The sequence below is a fragment of the Saimiri boliviensis genome, chromosome 16 (genome assembly GCF_048565385.1).
Source record: "Saimiri boliviensis isolate mSaiBol1 chromosome 16, mSaiBol1.pri, whole genome shotgun sequence".
NCBI classification, from domain to species: Eukaryota; Metazoa; Chordata; class Mammalia; order Primates; family Cebidae; genus Saimiri; species Saimiri boliviensis.
This window is the reverse complement of record NC_133464.1, coordinates 75,012,095-75,027,677: the sequence shown is the minus strand read 5'-3', so window position 1 is coordinate 75,027,677 and position 15,583 is coordinate 75,012,095. Positions and strand designations below refer to the sequence as shown.

Here is a 15,583-nt window from a genome sequence, read left to right as displayed (position 1 = left end):
TACAAAGAAATGATGAATATTTGAGGGGATGGATATCCTAATTAGCACGATTTGATCATTATGCATTATATGCATGTGTCCAGATATCACATGCACCTATACATATGTACAATTATTACGTATCAGTCAAAAATAAAAGATGTTGGTTGGGGTTGATGTTCCATCTAAGGCTTGTAGTTTTCTACGGAGTTCACATGGTTGTCGGCAGAATTTATTGTCTTGCATCTGTAGAACTCATGGGGGCTTGCTTCTTTTTGAGGCCACCAGGAAATTCTCTTATTTTGATTAACTTAAAGTCAGCTGATTAGAACTTTAATTACATCTGCATGATCCCTTGACTTTTACCATATATCCGTTAGAAGCAAGTTCACAGGTTCTATTGGGAAGAGGCAAGCATTCAAGGGAGGGAAATATAGAAGGGTATGAATCATTGGCTCTCCATCTAGGGTATGTCTTTTACAAAGCCCCCCAAAATTAATTAACCTGCCCATAGTCAGTATTGGTAGAGGTAGGATTTGATTCCAAGCTGCTTGGCCGCCTTTGCTGCTTACTTTCTCAGGGTTATCCATTCTCATACTCTGCAGCCTCAGAGAGGATTGACAGGAATTTGTTTGCAGACATTCAAGCTCATGTATTTTGTGTATTTGTGCCCTTTATTCATTTGGTTGTTATGAACTCTCTTTATATATAAACTACTCTTCTACTTTCCGTGACGAGTGATACCCTTTTTCTTGCGCAGCTAAAAATGCTAAATTTATTTCAATCCAAAACACATCCTTTGCAAATCCCTGCATTTGTAATACTGAAGAAAGCGAGCAGTTGTGCCATTTAAGTAACTGTTCCTACTTTTAGGTGAAGGAAGGAATGCAAGGATGTGGAATCCATTTAGTCACAGATACGTTTAAGTTCTGGAAACTGTTGGTTGTGAGGTTCATTTGCCATCACCATCCTCTGTTTTGCTTGTTTTAAACACGGGATGGAAATCTTTCAGCACAAGAATTTTGGGAAGTCAAAGACTGACGGTTGAAAAACACCGGTAATCAGCCACTTAAAAATACATTTTGTTTAAGTTCAAGGTACAGGAATCTTCAGCTGTGCACCTAAAGTTGGCACGTGAGAATGGAGTTGCATGCCCCACCCACACATACACACACATACACAAACCCTCAGATTCCCACATACTCATTCCTTTTTGCCAGGAGATGATAAGATACTGCCTTGGATATTCTAGAAAACAGTGGGGCAAATGCAACAGTAACAGTCCATGATTGGTACAAAAAAATCCAGATTAACCTCTTACAAACAATGAGAAGACTTAACTCAGCATCTCAGAAAGATCAAAATCATTGTCCTGTAGCCATAGGGCTCCCAGGCATAACGTATTTGGTTCTTGCTTTTCTTCCTCCTTTCTGGAGTTTCTGAGACCCCTTTCCTACTCAGATTCCAGCTCACCTGTTAGCCTTGAAAGCTTTGCCCTGTAGATCAGACTCCTCCCATTTCTCTGCCTTGGTTAACATCCTGCTTTCTGATCCCAGCTCACCTCTATGGCCTTTGCTTCATATTCTTTTATAATATTATTTCCATTTTGACCATTATATTCTAATTCTATAGTGTGATTGGGAAAACCATTGGCAAGAAAGAAATAAAAACAGAGCCCTAGGGTTAAGGTTTTATCCTTATGATTTTCCACATTCATATACTACTTAGCACTTCATACTTGTTAACTTATTCAAAATATCCCTAGGAGGGATTCTTAGATACAGTTTGTGAATTAAGGAAGATAAATATGTAGAGAAAAAAACACAATAATAACAAACTTGACAGGAGAGGATTAACTTCTGGGAGCACAAAGTGGAGTTCTTGGTCTGAGCTCACAGCTCGAGGAAACTCCAGTGAACTGAAAATGGCCTGCCTGGGTGAGGCAAGGCTCTGTGCATCTCTCTTCACCCTAAAGTCGAGTCCTTGAGGCATTATGATGTTCTTAATTTCTCAAGTGTTATTAAAATACAGACCCACAGACCCCATCTGTTCTTTGGAAGCAGAGAGATTGACAAATGATAACACTACATGCCTTTAGGCATATATGCTGCTTGATAATCCCCATGTGGTTTCAGCTAGTTTGTGCTCAGATGAACCTGACATGAATTTAGAAAGGGCAAGCACTCCTAATTAGATAGTATGTTCTTGACTATTTTAAACAGCACCTTCTTCCTACTACCTGCAAACACCACATTTGTATCCCTTTCTAAGGTGGGACATCTTGGAGTCATCTTTGCTTCCTCTTTCACTTTATCTCCCATATATCCAGATGGAGAATCTTATGGTTTCTTTTTGATATGCCTTTTGCTTTCTGATCTTACTGCAATCACGAGTTCAAACCTTCAGTATCTCATCTGGAGTGCTGCTCCGATGGCTTAGGAAATGGCTCTGACTCTGGTTCTCTCCACTTGGATAATTTCCTCATGTCGCCTGGGGAATGTTTCTAAAATGGCCAATCGGAGGATCCCTGTCTGTAGGGTGCATTGCTGTGTTTGCTTTCCCAGTAGCACTTTCCTGTCACTCTTTTAATAACACCCTGCATTTTAAGGAGAGTCTTGTAACAGCGCTGCTTTTTGCTTCCATCATTGTTAAAGAAGTGTTCCCATGATCCAAACCAGCTCAACTCTTGTCAAGACGCATGACTCATACAGTCTAATTGGAATGTACCCTGGGATTACTGGAGAAACACTGGTATAGAGCAGTAGTTTCGAGACTTTTTTCTTTCAGAAACTCTTTGTACACTTAAAAGTTATTGAGGACTCCAAAGAGCTTTTGTTAATGTGGTTTATATTTGTAGATTTCCATATTATAAATTAAAAATAAATACATTTATTATTTCATTTAAATACAAAATAGTAAACCCATTACATGTTGACAAAATAGCATACTTTTAAGAATGTGACTTTTCCAAAAAGAAAATATTTTGTGAGAAAAATGACATTGTTTTACATTTTTGTAAATCTCTAATAATTACCCTAACAAACCTGCTGCACATTCAATACATAAAATATGCTGCTATGGATGAAGTATATGAAGCAAATCTGGCCTCACAGATGTGTAGTTAGAAAAGGGAGAATCAGCTCGGCGCAGTGGCTCACTCTTGTAATCCTAGCACTTTGGGATGCTGAGGTGGGCAGATCACGAAGTCAAGAGATCGAGACCATCCTGGCCAACATGGTGAAACCCTGTCTCTACTAAAAAATACAAAAATTAGCTGGGCGTGGTGACACATGCCTGTAGTTCCAGCTGCTCAGGAGGCTGAGGCAGGAGAATTGCTTGAACCCAGGAGGGAGAGATAGCAGTGAGCTGAGATTGCACCACTGCACTCCAGCCTGGTGCCTGATGACAAAGCAAGACTCTGTCTCAAAAAAAGAAAAGGGAGAATCATTTTAATAGTCTTGATAGATATTACAGATATTATTCTTTGAGACTATACTAAAACTTGATAAATGGCAGTTTCTTAAAGGTTAGTTGCAATGTGAAATCTGAACCCATGTCAATGACCTTTTTGTATTCAGCTATAAGAAAATCTATTGGCACTTGGTACAGATCTTTTACATGTTCATGATTTCATTTGGAAATGCATTATTTGGAAAGTATCAGTTCATTGAGATATGCAGATCTGCTAAATGAAGTGATATGTTCATTTTATGATGTCTGAACACCACATTCATTAACATCACCAGTGACCTGACCTGAAAATTGGGATACCATCAAGTTTACAATGCAACACACATGTTGACATGGTTTGGCTCTGTGTCCCCACCCAAATCTCCTTTTGAATTCTAGTAATCCTCACATATCAATGTGTCAAGGATAGGACCAGATAGAAGTAATTTCATGGGGGTGATTTCCCTTATGCTCTTCTCATGATAATGAGTGAGTCTTGTAAGATGTGGTGGTTTTATAAGCATCTGGCATTTTCCTCTGCTTGCACTCGTTTTCCTACTGCCCCATGAAGAGCTGCCTTCAGCCATGATTATAAGTTTTGTGAGGCCTCCTCAGCTATGCAGAACTGTGAGTCAATTAAACCTCTTTTCTTTATAAATTACTCAGTCTCAGGCAGTTATTTATAGCAGCCTAAGAACAGACTAATACACATGTTTTCCAAAACCAGCAATTAGAAAGCTAACGATTTATCATTTGCATTAAGCACTGTACTCAAGTCTGAATAACTATAGTTTATGTATTGATTATTCTTTCAAATTAAAATAGTATTACATGCAAATGTGGCTAGTTCAGCTGACAACTCAAACATTTGGCTGAGTGCTTTTCCTCATGACATGGTTGTACTGTGGCGTGCAGCAGAAGTGCTTTAGGTACACATGATGATTAATTTTATGTGTCAACTTGACTAGGCCACAGAGTGCCAGATATTTGGTCAAATATTATTCTGGGTGTATCTGCAAGGGTGTTTCTGGTTGAGATTAACATTTAAATAGGTAGACTGAGTAAAGCAGACTATCCTTCTTAATGCGGTGGGCCTCATCCAATAAGTTGAAGGATTGAGTAGAACAAAAGGCTGACCTTTCCAGGAATAAGAGATAGTTTCTCCTGCCTGACAGCCTTTGAATTGAGACATCACCTTTTTTCCTGCCTTTAAACTCAAGCTAAAATATTGGCTAATCCTGTTCTCAAGCCTGCTGGCCTGGGGATCAGAACTAAACCAGGAGCTTTCCTGGGTCCCTAGCTTCTGACTGCAGATCCTGGGACCTGCCTGCCTCCCTCTATAATTGTGTGAGATGATTTTTTATAATAAAGCTGTCTCTCTCAATTGCTTTCTCTCTTTCTTTCTCTCTCTCTACACACACACACACACACACACACACACACACACACACACACCCCATTATGGTTTGGTTTCTTTGGAAACCAAACCATACAGTGCATTTCCCATTTGATTCCATAGAATATTAAAAATTTACATACTTAGAGTTTAGATTTGATAAAATTAATAACTTTTACTGTTTCATCAGGGATGTTCTTAAATAAAAGTGGTTTTTAAAATTTTTTACTGTAACTGTGTAGTAGTAAAGAATAAAACGACTACTAGTACAATTACGGAGCCTCTGGCTAAGGCACTGGCAGTTTTAGCTAACAGTGATTTGGCACTATCAGTAAAAATATCGATATAATGAAAAAGGAAAAAAGTCTTTGTATTATTATAAAAATAGTTTTGACCTGTGGATCCCTAAGAGGGTTTCAGACTCTCTAGGGGTCTGCAAACCACATTTAGAAAACCAGTAGAATAAAAGAATACTCCTTTCATCAAAATTTCTAAGCTTCTAACTTGATAATTCGGGCTTGTCCCGGCCATGTTCCCTGGCAACATGGAAGAAACCATCTGCAGTGAGGAAAGAACGAGGCCAACACACAGGTCAGGCAGCTGAGAGAAGAAGAGAGAGAGCTCGGATAACATCTTTTGCTGTCTTGGATTTAGCCTTGCCTGAAGCAAGATCTGGACTTTCTGCTTAACAGAACCGATGTATTCTCTCTCTCTCTCTCTCTCTCTCTCTCTCTGTCTGTCTTTCTGTCTCTCTCTCTCTTAACCTAATCCAGAGTTAGGTGTCTTTTCCTTATAGCCAGAATATTTCCATAAGATGGTCCCATCTCACTTACCCAATTTCCTCCTCTAATTTAGTATTCACCATTAGCTCTTCCAAGGCTTCCATCCACATGTTTACTCTTTCACATCTTCCTCACGTGGTTCTTCCTCTCCATGCCATGAAACTTCTACCTGTAGCTGCCAAAGTTCTTGAAGACCTCCGCGATGTCTCCAGCCGACTCTGATGGTCCTTTTTTTATTGAAATCTGTCAGTAGAAAAGGTTTTAGCAGTAAATCACTCTCTGGCTTTTTTTTGTAACGTGGTTTGGTCTTGTCATTCAAAGTAGAATGTTAGTTTCTTAATGGAAGAGGTCACATTTAAGCGCTCTTTGCATATAACTGGGTATACTATAAGTAAATACTTTTTTTTTAATGGAGTCTTGCTCTGTTGCCCAGGCTGGTTGAAGTGGCATGATCTCAGCTCACTGCCACCTCTGCCTCCTGGGTTCAAGCGATTCTCCTGCCTTGGCCTCCCAAAAAGCTGTGACTATAGGAGCATACCACCACACCCAGCTAATTTTTTTTGTATTTTTAGTAGAGATGGGTTTCACTGTGTTAGCCAGGCTGGTCTCAATCTCCTGACTTCGTAATCTGCTTGCCTTGTCCTCCCAAAGTGCTGGGATTACAGATGTGAACCACCGTTCCCGGCTGTAAATAATTTTTTTTTAACCCAGGGGATTTGTTTTTTCACATTTCTTAGAAAATTCCTTTTTTAGTTGACTAAATGGAGAAATTACTTTTAGAAAGCTATCCACAGGCAGCCTTCTGGAATAAAGGAAAGGTTTAGAGTAAATCATCTAGAAGAACTACTAGCAAATCTCCATGGTCTCAAACCCATACAGCTGTTTAATATAATAAAGAGCTGACAAATCAAAGATAATAATAGCTGCTATTTACTAAGTGACATCTATATGATAAGCTATAGCTTAGATTCTTTGCATAAATTATCTTTAATCTCCACAATCATCATGAAAGGGAGATATTATCATTATCTTATATATGGGGAATTTGATATGGAGAGCTTAAATAACTATTCTAAGGTGTCACAGCTTATCAACTGGTAGTCAAGATTCACAAAGTCATTGGCTTTAAGGCATGTAATTATTCCATTACATATGTTGTAAACACTCCCAAGAATAACATTGGATTGAATTCAACATTCATTTGTTGAATGCCTACTAATGTAAAGCACTGTACTTGGTACCACAGGAGATTCTGAAATGAGAAAGGAGCTCATGGTTTAGACTGTTTATGTTTCGAGGACATTGTTTTTCTCAGCAAGCAGTCAATAGACATGAACATATAAATGCACAATCCTCATTAAAATGTGGTAACTAGCTCCCAAGAAGCAGAACGGAATGACATGTGCCTTGAGGATTAATTTTTTTAATTGAAAAATCATCTGAAAGCAACACTCTTTAAATCTCTTTCTAAATTGACCTTGAAGACTACTGATAATGGAAGAAATTGCAGAGAAAGAATACCAGAACCATATGATGTGTAGAAGGAACACACGCTTTAGAATCTGAAATAGGAATTTTTGGAATGTGGAATAAGGTTCAAATTTATTAGACTATATCTTAGCCAGGCCTGAATCTCAAGTTTTCGTCTGCAGATGCTATAATATCTGTCTCACGGGAATGTTGAGTGGATTAAGTAAGGAATAAAAGCATATTGTTCACATACAGAGTTGGTGCTGCTTAGAAATCCCACTCCCTTCCCTGGTGATCTCTTCAAATCACCCTCTTAACAACCACAGCCTTGGATATGAGAAATGAATGTCTTGGTCCTAGTTGAAAGGGAGATGATGGCCTTTTTCTTCAGCCTCCAATAAAAAGTCAAGAACAACCCGTGCCGCCTTCTTGCTTGGGCCTCTCCTGGAAGATCATGAGGGACAGGATTTCACTCCCCTTAAGGTATCTTCCTAGGCAAATTCTTAGAACGATTTTTCTTGTCCTATCACAATGTAATTTCCACCAGAATGTCTTTTTAAATTTGGGCCCTTGGTCACAGATCTGTTCAGAGAAGCTACCTAAAAAATATTTCATTCTTCTGTGTGGGGAGACATTCAAATATTTGAAGTCATAAATCTGCTGCTATAAAAAAATAGGCTAAATAAACTCTGCTTTGACTGTATGGAACAAACATGCATACAGTTTTCCTTGAAGTCGTTAGCTCACATTGAAAAGAAGAAATAGTTTAGAAGAAATTAGATAAATAATTTTCGGGGACAATTTATCTACAATTTGAGCTCATAATTTACAATTCCTATATGTATATGACTGTTTGGAAGGTATTTATTTCAGAATGGATGGATGTTTCTTATTAACCTGTAGGAAGGGGTGGTGAACATTTTGTTGGTCTGAATTATTAGGATTCCTAACTGTCTAGATCTTGAGGCTGGATTTTGAGAAATAAAAGAAAAAAATTCCTTTTAGGAGTGTTGTACTGCTCTTTAAAAATAATCGCAGCGAATAAAAGGAAAACTCAGTCATTTCTCCTGGAAGCCTTTTAGTAGTGACTCAATGGCAATGGTGTGGTTGAAATTGTGACTCCTAGATAATGAGGAAAGTTCAAGCCGTCTTCTCAACAGTGACTAGAAAAATCTTTTAAATTTTAGACATGTCGTAAGTATAGTCTTAAGAAAACTGTTGGGAAAACAGTATCTTATTTTATTTGCTTATTTCCTGAGGAACAAAAATGGTTGCCATTTTACAACTTTATCCCTCTAAGGTTGTAACTTTCACGATGACATAATTCCCAAAGTTAGCTAGAATCCCAAGAAGCAAAGAAGAAACTGAAATCTAATCACAGAGAACAAATGCCACAGGCCAGTTCTATTTCCAGACATTTTTGGCTTGCCCAGTTCCCTCATTTTTCATACTTCTCTTTAGTTCATTCATGTTCTGCTTAAAAATTGACTGGACTTTTGACTTGACATTTTGGAATACATTTTAAAGAAGCATAAGGCTAAAACTCTACTTGGAGAATTATGAGCATTAGGTGATATATACAGTGTTAAGCAGAGTTTTACTGATTGGAGGAATTTACTTGTTTCCTTTTAAATTGAAAAGGTATGTGTTGCATAACTGAAAATCTGGGATGCTGGGAAGACCTCGAGCATATTCTAAAAACAATGATTTTAAAGGAATGTCAAGTATGGTACTACGAAAATGGTTTGAAATTTTTAATTTTTTTCACCTGGCTCCTAATCCAGAAAATAATGGACCCCCAAAATTGATAGAAACCTTGTAAAGAGTTAAGGTAAAAAAGAATAACCTCTCATTACCTTTGTTTCTCAAGCAAAATATACATTTTAGGAAACAGATTTTGGGGGAAAAGACTGGAATATCTATATTCACACAACATCAATAGAAGCCACAACTATTAGTTTCGTAAGTATAACTAAGGAAAAATAACATAATTCACAAATAAGAATTTTTGTCATTTCGAGAACATAGAAGACCTCTGAGAGGGTCATTTCATCAAACGTCCATCAGCTTTGTGTTCCAGGAACCAGAGGCCTTCACAGTGCTTGGACTGTGATAATCGGACTATGATTTGAAGTTAATCAGGCCACTATGTGCGAAATTTGAGGATAGGGACAATTTATCGCAATCTACTTCCATTTTCAGGAAGCCTGTCTTCATTCATTCAGGCAGTGATGACAGAATCCAACAGTCTGGGTCATTTACACAACAAACATTTATTTCTCACAATCTGGAGGCTGGAAGTCCAAGATCAAGGGTGCTGGCAGATCAGGTGTCTGCTGAGGACCCACCTTCTGGTTTGCAGACATCTGTCTTTGGGTTGTCGGAGACTAGAGAGAGAGCTCAGGTCTCTGAATCACCTTATAAAGGCGCTAACCTCCTCACAAGGGCTCCACTCTCATCAACTAATTACTTCCCAAAGACTTCATCTCCAAATACTATCACACTGCGGATAAAGGCTTCAATATATGAGTTTTAGGGGAACACAAACCGTGAGTCCACAGCAAAGCCCATTGCTTACTGTTATCTGTTTTTGAAATTTAGCACTAAGCTTAATATTGATGTCTCTCTAGCAAACGTTTACTTAAGTTGAGACAAATCAATTGAATGGGGCTCAACTGAGAGATTTGGAGATTTCTCATGCAGCCACTCTACATGGCCCTGTGTGTGGCAGGGACTGTAAATCTTAGGGTGCTAATTTCCCCTCCGGTGTCCAGAAATGGTGTTGGAAAGAATGATTACATCACTGAGCTACCAAGACAGAAAATGTATAGGGCTCATGAACAAGAGAGAAGAGGGAGAAATGAAGGCTTCTCAGAAGCAAGTTAAGGAAGATTAGTGTGTGAAATTCTACAAACTAACCAAGTTTAAGAAAGCAGTTCCAAGAAATAAATGATAGAAGACTTGGAAAAAAGGTCTAACTCTGCTTAACAAGGACGTTTGTGGGTATTTCCCCCCTTATTCTACAAGCCACAAGGGAAAGAGTAGAATGAAAAAAACTAAAAAAATTTACTAAAATGCCACTAGCTGTCAGGTAGAAAGAGTGTATCCACATCATAAACAGGTGGTTACCTGAAGGAAGAGTGTGAGAGGGAAATAAATCTTTTATTCACCTTGACGGTAAACTCAATCCCGATCTCTCCCTCCTGACTCCCCAAAAGCACTGATTTTCCTCAACATAATTAGAGTCCAGTAAGTTTTAAGAATATCATATTGGCTGGCTAATTTAAACATAAGAAAGTGACTGAACTTAAACATGAATATGCTTCCAGCAGTGGCCCTAAGTATATTTTGTGACTAATACAGGTTTTCCTCAAGAAATAGGTTTTGCAGCCAGATAACTTCATGTGCTGGGCTAAACCAGTGAAACTTGCCCTACCCGCCACCCAGATGTCACAGGAGGCTTCAGGAGGCCCACGTGCAGGCCACATGCAGGAGAATGCCATGTGTCCCAAAAAACTTTCTATCACTACCCCAACTTTTCAAAAAGTTTAACGAGTAGCCTAATCTATAAAGTATTGGTTAATAATGAATCTCTCAAAAAAATAAATAAATTACAACATTCCTTTTTTTTTTTTTTAACTGTACTTTAGGTTCTGGGGTACATGTGCAGATCATGCAGGGTTGTTACACAGGTACATTCATGGCAAGGTGGTTTGCTGCCACCATCCCCCCATCACCTATATCTGACATTGCTCCCCCTGTTATCCCTCCCCACTATCCCTCCCCCAACCCCCACAATGATAACCTTCCTTAAATAGAAAAAAAAACAAAGTTTAACAACTGTATAATTCACCAAATATCTACCGTTTCTCCTCTTCTTTTGATCTATTTGTTTACCCTTCAACTCTTTAAATAAATGCAGACCTCTCTGACAGTTTCCACCAATGTGTTAAAAATCCTTCTGTATCTTACCTCCTCTTGGGAAGACACACGGAAGACACAAAAAAAGAGAAAACATCAAAGTATATTTTTCTTTCTTGCACTGAGGTTAATTAAAAACACATCAGAAATATTGAAACATAAAAACCAGAACATCGGATTGGAAATTAGTGGTTCTATTTCTAGGGTAGGTTAAAGTCCTAAGTATTAGGCTTAATCTCACAAGTAATCACAGCAGTGATTTCTGGGCCCACATTTGTAATAAGATATTTCCTGATGGCAGCATGTGAATACAGATGAACATAGCAAATTGTATACCATCTCAGGAATACTGAAGCCCACACTAAGAAATTTCCTTAAACGCCGCTAAACTGAAAACATGCTACGGACGATGTTCTAACCTACAAATAAAATACATTATCTCATATCAAAAAGTATTTCCAGATGCCCGAACCTTAAATGCATGGCTGTTATATAGTTCAGGGGCTTTGTTTCTTAGAACTTCTGTATCAAGAACATATAAAGAAGAATGTGGAGTTCCACGAGGCTCTTCCCACTCTTAGCTGTGTGAAGTTGGGTAAAACACTAGGTATCTAGTGAGGCTGTTTCTGATTGTTTGTAAAATAGAAAAATAACCTCTGCTTTAAGTATCCACACGTATGTCCTGATAATCAAATGAGAAAATGTAGAATGGGTAAATGGTATATGTGTGTTAGTCGCAAATAGGATATAGTGTTGTATATCCCTCTTTTTTCCTTTCCTTCTGTCTGTGTGTTTAGATCTATGCAGAGATCTAATCGATCTGTCTTTATCTGTCTTCTCCATCATCATCATCTCATCATTTATCATCTAACGTTTATCTATCTACTATCATCTATCTATCCATAATCATCAACTATCACCTATTTATCTACTTATCTATATTTAAACATGTCGTTTTGTTATGCTTCTATATATATACAACTGTATTGGTGACTTTTTTACAAGTCTCAAAGATGACTATAGATGCGTGGGTTATTTATTTCTTTCTCTCAATATTCTGAAGCATCCCCAAGGTTATGGCAAAAAACTGTGATGAAAAGCTGAAGAGAATAATTTCTTTGCATCAATTTTCCCAGAGCCTCATTGGATGATCAAACCTACATTTCTTTTCTTCTTTATTATATAAAGTATTAGTTGCGCCAGAGAAGAGAAAAATATAACTGGATTATTTAGGACCTATATTTTGTAATGTCACCTAATTTTATAATGTATCAGGTACCATTATGGCGATGCAAAATAAAACATGGGATGAAGTTGCTCAGGATGTAAGGCAGTGCGGTTGGTGTGCCTTTTGCCCTGTTCAGTGCTACTTATGACTACTGAATATTCTACAGATGTGCACAGAAATGGAAGCCATTTGTTTTGGAGTAATCTGGAAGAATGAGGCCCAATTCTGCTGCTCTGAAGGATGAGCAATTCCTTTTTATTATTATTATTATTATACTTTAAGTTCTGGGGTACATATGCAGATCATGCAAGATTGTTACATCGATATACACATGCCATGGTGGTTTGCTGCATCCATCCCCCTGTCACCTACATTAGGTATTTCTCCTAATGCTATTCCTCCCCAATCCCCTCACCCCCTGATATCCCTCCTCCAGCCCCCAACACCCCAACAGGCCCCGGCGTGTGATGTTCCCCACCCCATGTCCATCTGTTCTCAGTGTTCAACACCCACTTATGAGTGAGAACATGTGGTGTCTGGTTTTCTGCTCTTGTGTCAGTTTGCTGAGAATGATGGTTTTCAGCTTCATCTATGTCCCTGCAAAAGACATGAACCCATCCTTTTTTATGGCTGCATAGTATTCCATGGTGTATATGTGCCAAATTTTCTTTATCCAGTCTATCATTGATGGGTATTTGAGTTGGTTCCAAGACTTTGCTATTGTAAACAGTGCAACAATAAGCATTTGAATAATTCTTTTGAAAGCTAAATACATAACTGTGAGGCCCAAAAGCTCTCAGCTTACTTAGAGAAACATGTCACTGTGATGGCTGGACTTTAGCCCAACCCCAAGCCCACTGCACCGATTGGCCCAGAACTCAATGAAGTTAAACGTGAAGGTCTTCTGCACACTGCAGATGGTGGGGAGAGGAGGACAACCCCTCAAGACCTGGAGTCCCTCTCTGGTTACCAGTCTCCCAGGTGGCCAGGTGGCAGCTGGCCTGCCTGTTTCTATTTCTTCTACAGGTTGTTCCTGAACATCTACTATTGTACCATACTCTGCTGTAGGAAATTAGGAATACAGTGGTAAACCAGGCAGATGCTGCACCTGTCTTTATAAATCTTATATCCTAGTAGAGATGAGAGTTTTTAAAAATCATGCTAACAAAATCAGACTCCAAATTATTATAGATGCCAAGAAGGAAGTTAGCAGACTGAAAGAACAAATAAAAAGGAGTGTCTCCCTGGATAGGGAGATCAGAGAGGGACTCTCTAAGGAGGTGAGACTGAAGTTAAGATATCAAAGTCCGTCTCAGATTAAATGCCAAAGCACGAAGAAGTTTCTGCTGGAAGAGGGTGATTGAACATCACAAGTAAAAGAAACGTCATGTACAAAGGCCCTGAGGCAGGAACGGGCTAGGCCTTTTGGAGTGTAATGGCAGGATCTCTTCTAGGGAGTACAGCTGTGGCTTTTGAATTGTCATAGATCCATGCCTCAGGAGCAGTGAGGAAAGCAAGTGGGTGTGGGTTTCTGGCTGTATTTTCACTTTGCTCCTGTTCTTATAATTAAGTGGAGCTTTTCAAACTCAGATGGTGTGTTTCAGTGTTTTCACAACTGACATGATTGTACCAGATCAAACTGGATGAGTCTTAGCCCCAAGAGTTGGAATTTTCCTGAACATACTTTGGAAACATACTCTATGTAAGAGCATAGAGAGGGAAAACAGAAGGCATTTTTCAGAAACAAGAAACAATCTTATTTAATATGGAGAGAGTATGGGATGATGTCTGGTTTCAGATAAGGCTTCTGGGCAGATGAATGTCAAGGATGTTTTTAATCTACCATAATATTGACACCAGCAACTTGACCTTACTTGCAGAGATGGATACCATGAGTCCCTCTGCATCCTGGCTGCCCTACCCCCATCCTTACCTGGCACTTCCTATTTGCCTGCATGATCTGGGACATGCCTGGTATTGCAGAGGGCCTCCAAGGCCATGCTGGCATTCATTCTGACTAGTTGGTATTCATTTATTACTAGTATTTAAATATTTTAAATGTCACTTATATTAGTTCCACAAAACTCTTATTTTTAAAAACTCTGCATTTAAATAGTTTGGAGATATAAGAAAGACATTAGATTCTGTGTCTCCAGACATGCTTGAGAGCCTCTTTCACCCCAAGTTGCTGCTTAGGGACCCAGAGATCCACAGAGTATACTTTGGTAACACTCCTGATCTGCTTCAGTGGCCTTATTGAAATGTCTATTTGTGTTAAATTTCTCCCCTAAGTAAGCCACCTCCACCCTGTGGCATCAGCTTTTCTTCTAAAACACAACTATGATTGGGTTATTTCCTTGCTCACAAACTGGATAACTTCTCATGCCTGCATAATACAGGCCAAATTCCTTATTAGGGTTTCCAAGACTCTTTGCCAGTGGCTACCTCTCCACACGTCAACACCTGCCGTTCCCAGTTCTTCCCTCAAGGCCCCTGTGACCTACACACAAAGGACTACTTTGAATATGGCAAAGACTTCATAGCTCCTGGCTTCCCCTTTATTCCCTTGACATCGACTCCTGATCGTGCAGAGCACAGCATAAATTCGTTCATCCTATGAAATCGTTCTCAGTCTCCTCCCTCCCAATGACCTGCCCTCAGCTCCCATGAAAATCTGTTCACACCCAGAGCACTTATCTCAGGCCCACTTGTACTTATTGTTAGCCATGTCCGTTTATACGTTGCACCCATTTGCTGTTGTTTTGTCAACCCAGGCTAACTGTGTCATGCCATTCTTGTACTGCTACAAAGAAATACCCGAGACTGGGTAATTTATAAAGGAAAGAGGTTTCATTGGCTTACGGTTCTGGAGGCTTTCCAGGAAGCATAGCACCAGCATCGCTCAGCTTCTGGGGAAGGCTCAGGAAGGTTTGACTCACGGCAGAAAGCAAAGCGGGGGCTTGCAGCTCACACAGCGAAAGAAGAAGCAAGAGAGTGAGTGGTAGAGGAGGTGCCACACACTTCTGAACAGCGAGCTCTCGTGTGAACTCACTGTTGTAAGGACATCACCGAGGGGATGGAGCTAAACCATTCATGAGAAATCTGCCGCTCTGATTCAGTTACCTCCCACCAGGCCTCACGTCCAATGCTGGGGATTGCATTTCAACATGAGATTTGGGTGGGGCCAAATATACAAATTATATCGCAAAACAACAACAACAACAACAAAACCAAAAATCAAGTGATGGTATTGAAAGGGTATTCAGTCAGAAGATCTGGTCTTCAGGCCAGTCTCTGAACCTGAACCATGTATCTATACGGCCTTGGGCACACTGTAAGTTCAGGGGGTCTGGTACC

General features: G+C 39.3%; 1 protein-coding gene across 2 annotated transcripts in view; it reads left to right on the top strand.

The window, feature by feature from the left end:
* RFC3 (replication factor C subunit 3) overlaps nt 1–15,583 on the top strand; it is a 138,058-nt gene that overhangs the window by 114,541 nt on the left and 7,934 nt on the right. The window lies entirely within an intron of this gene.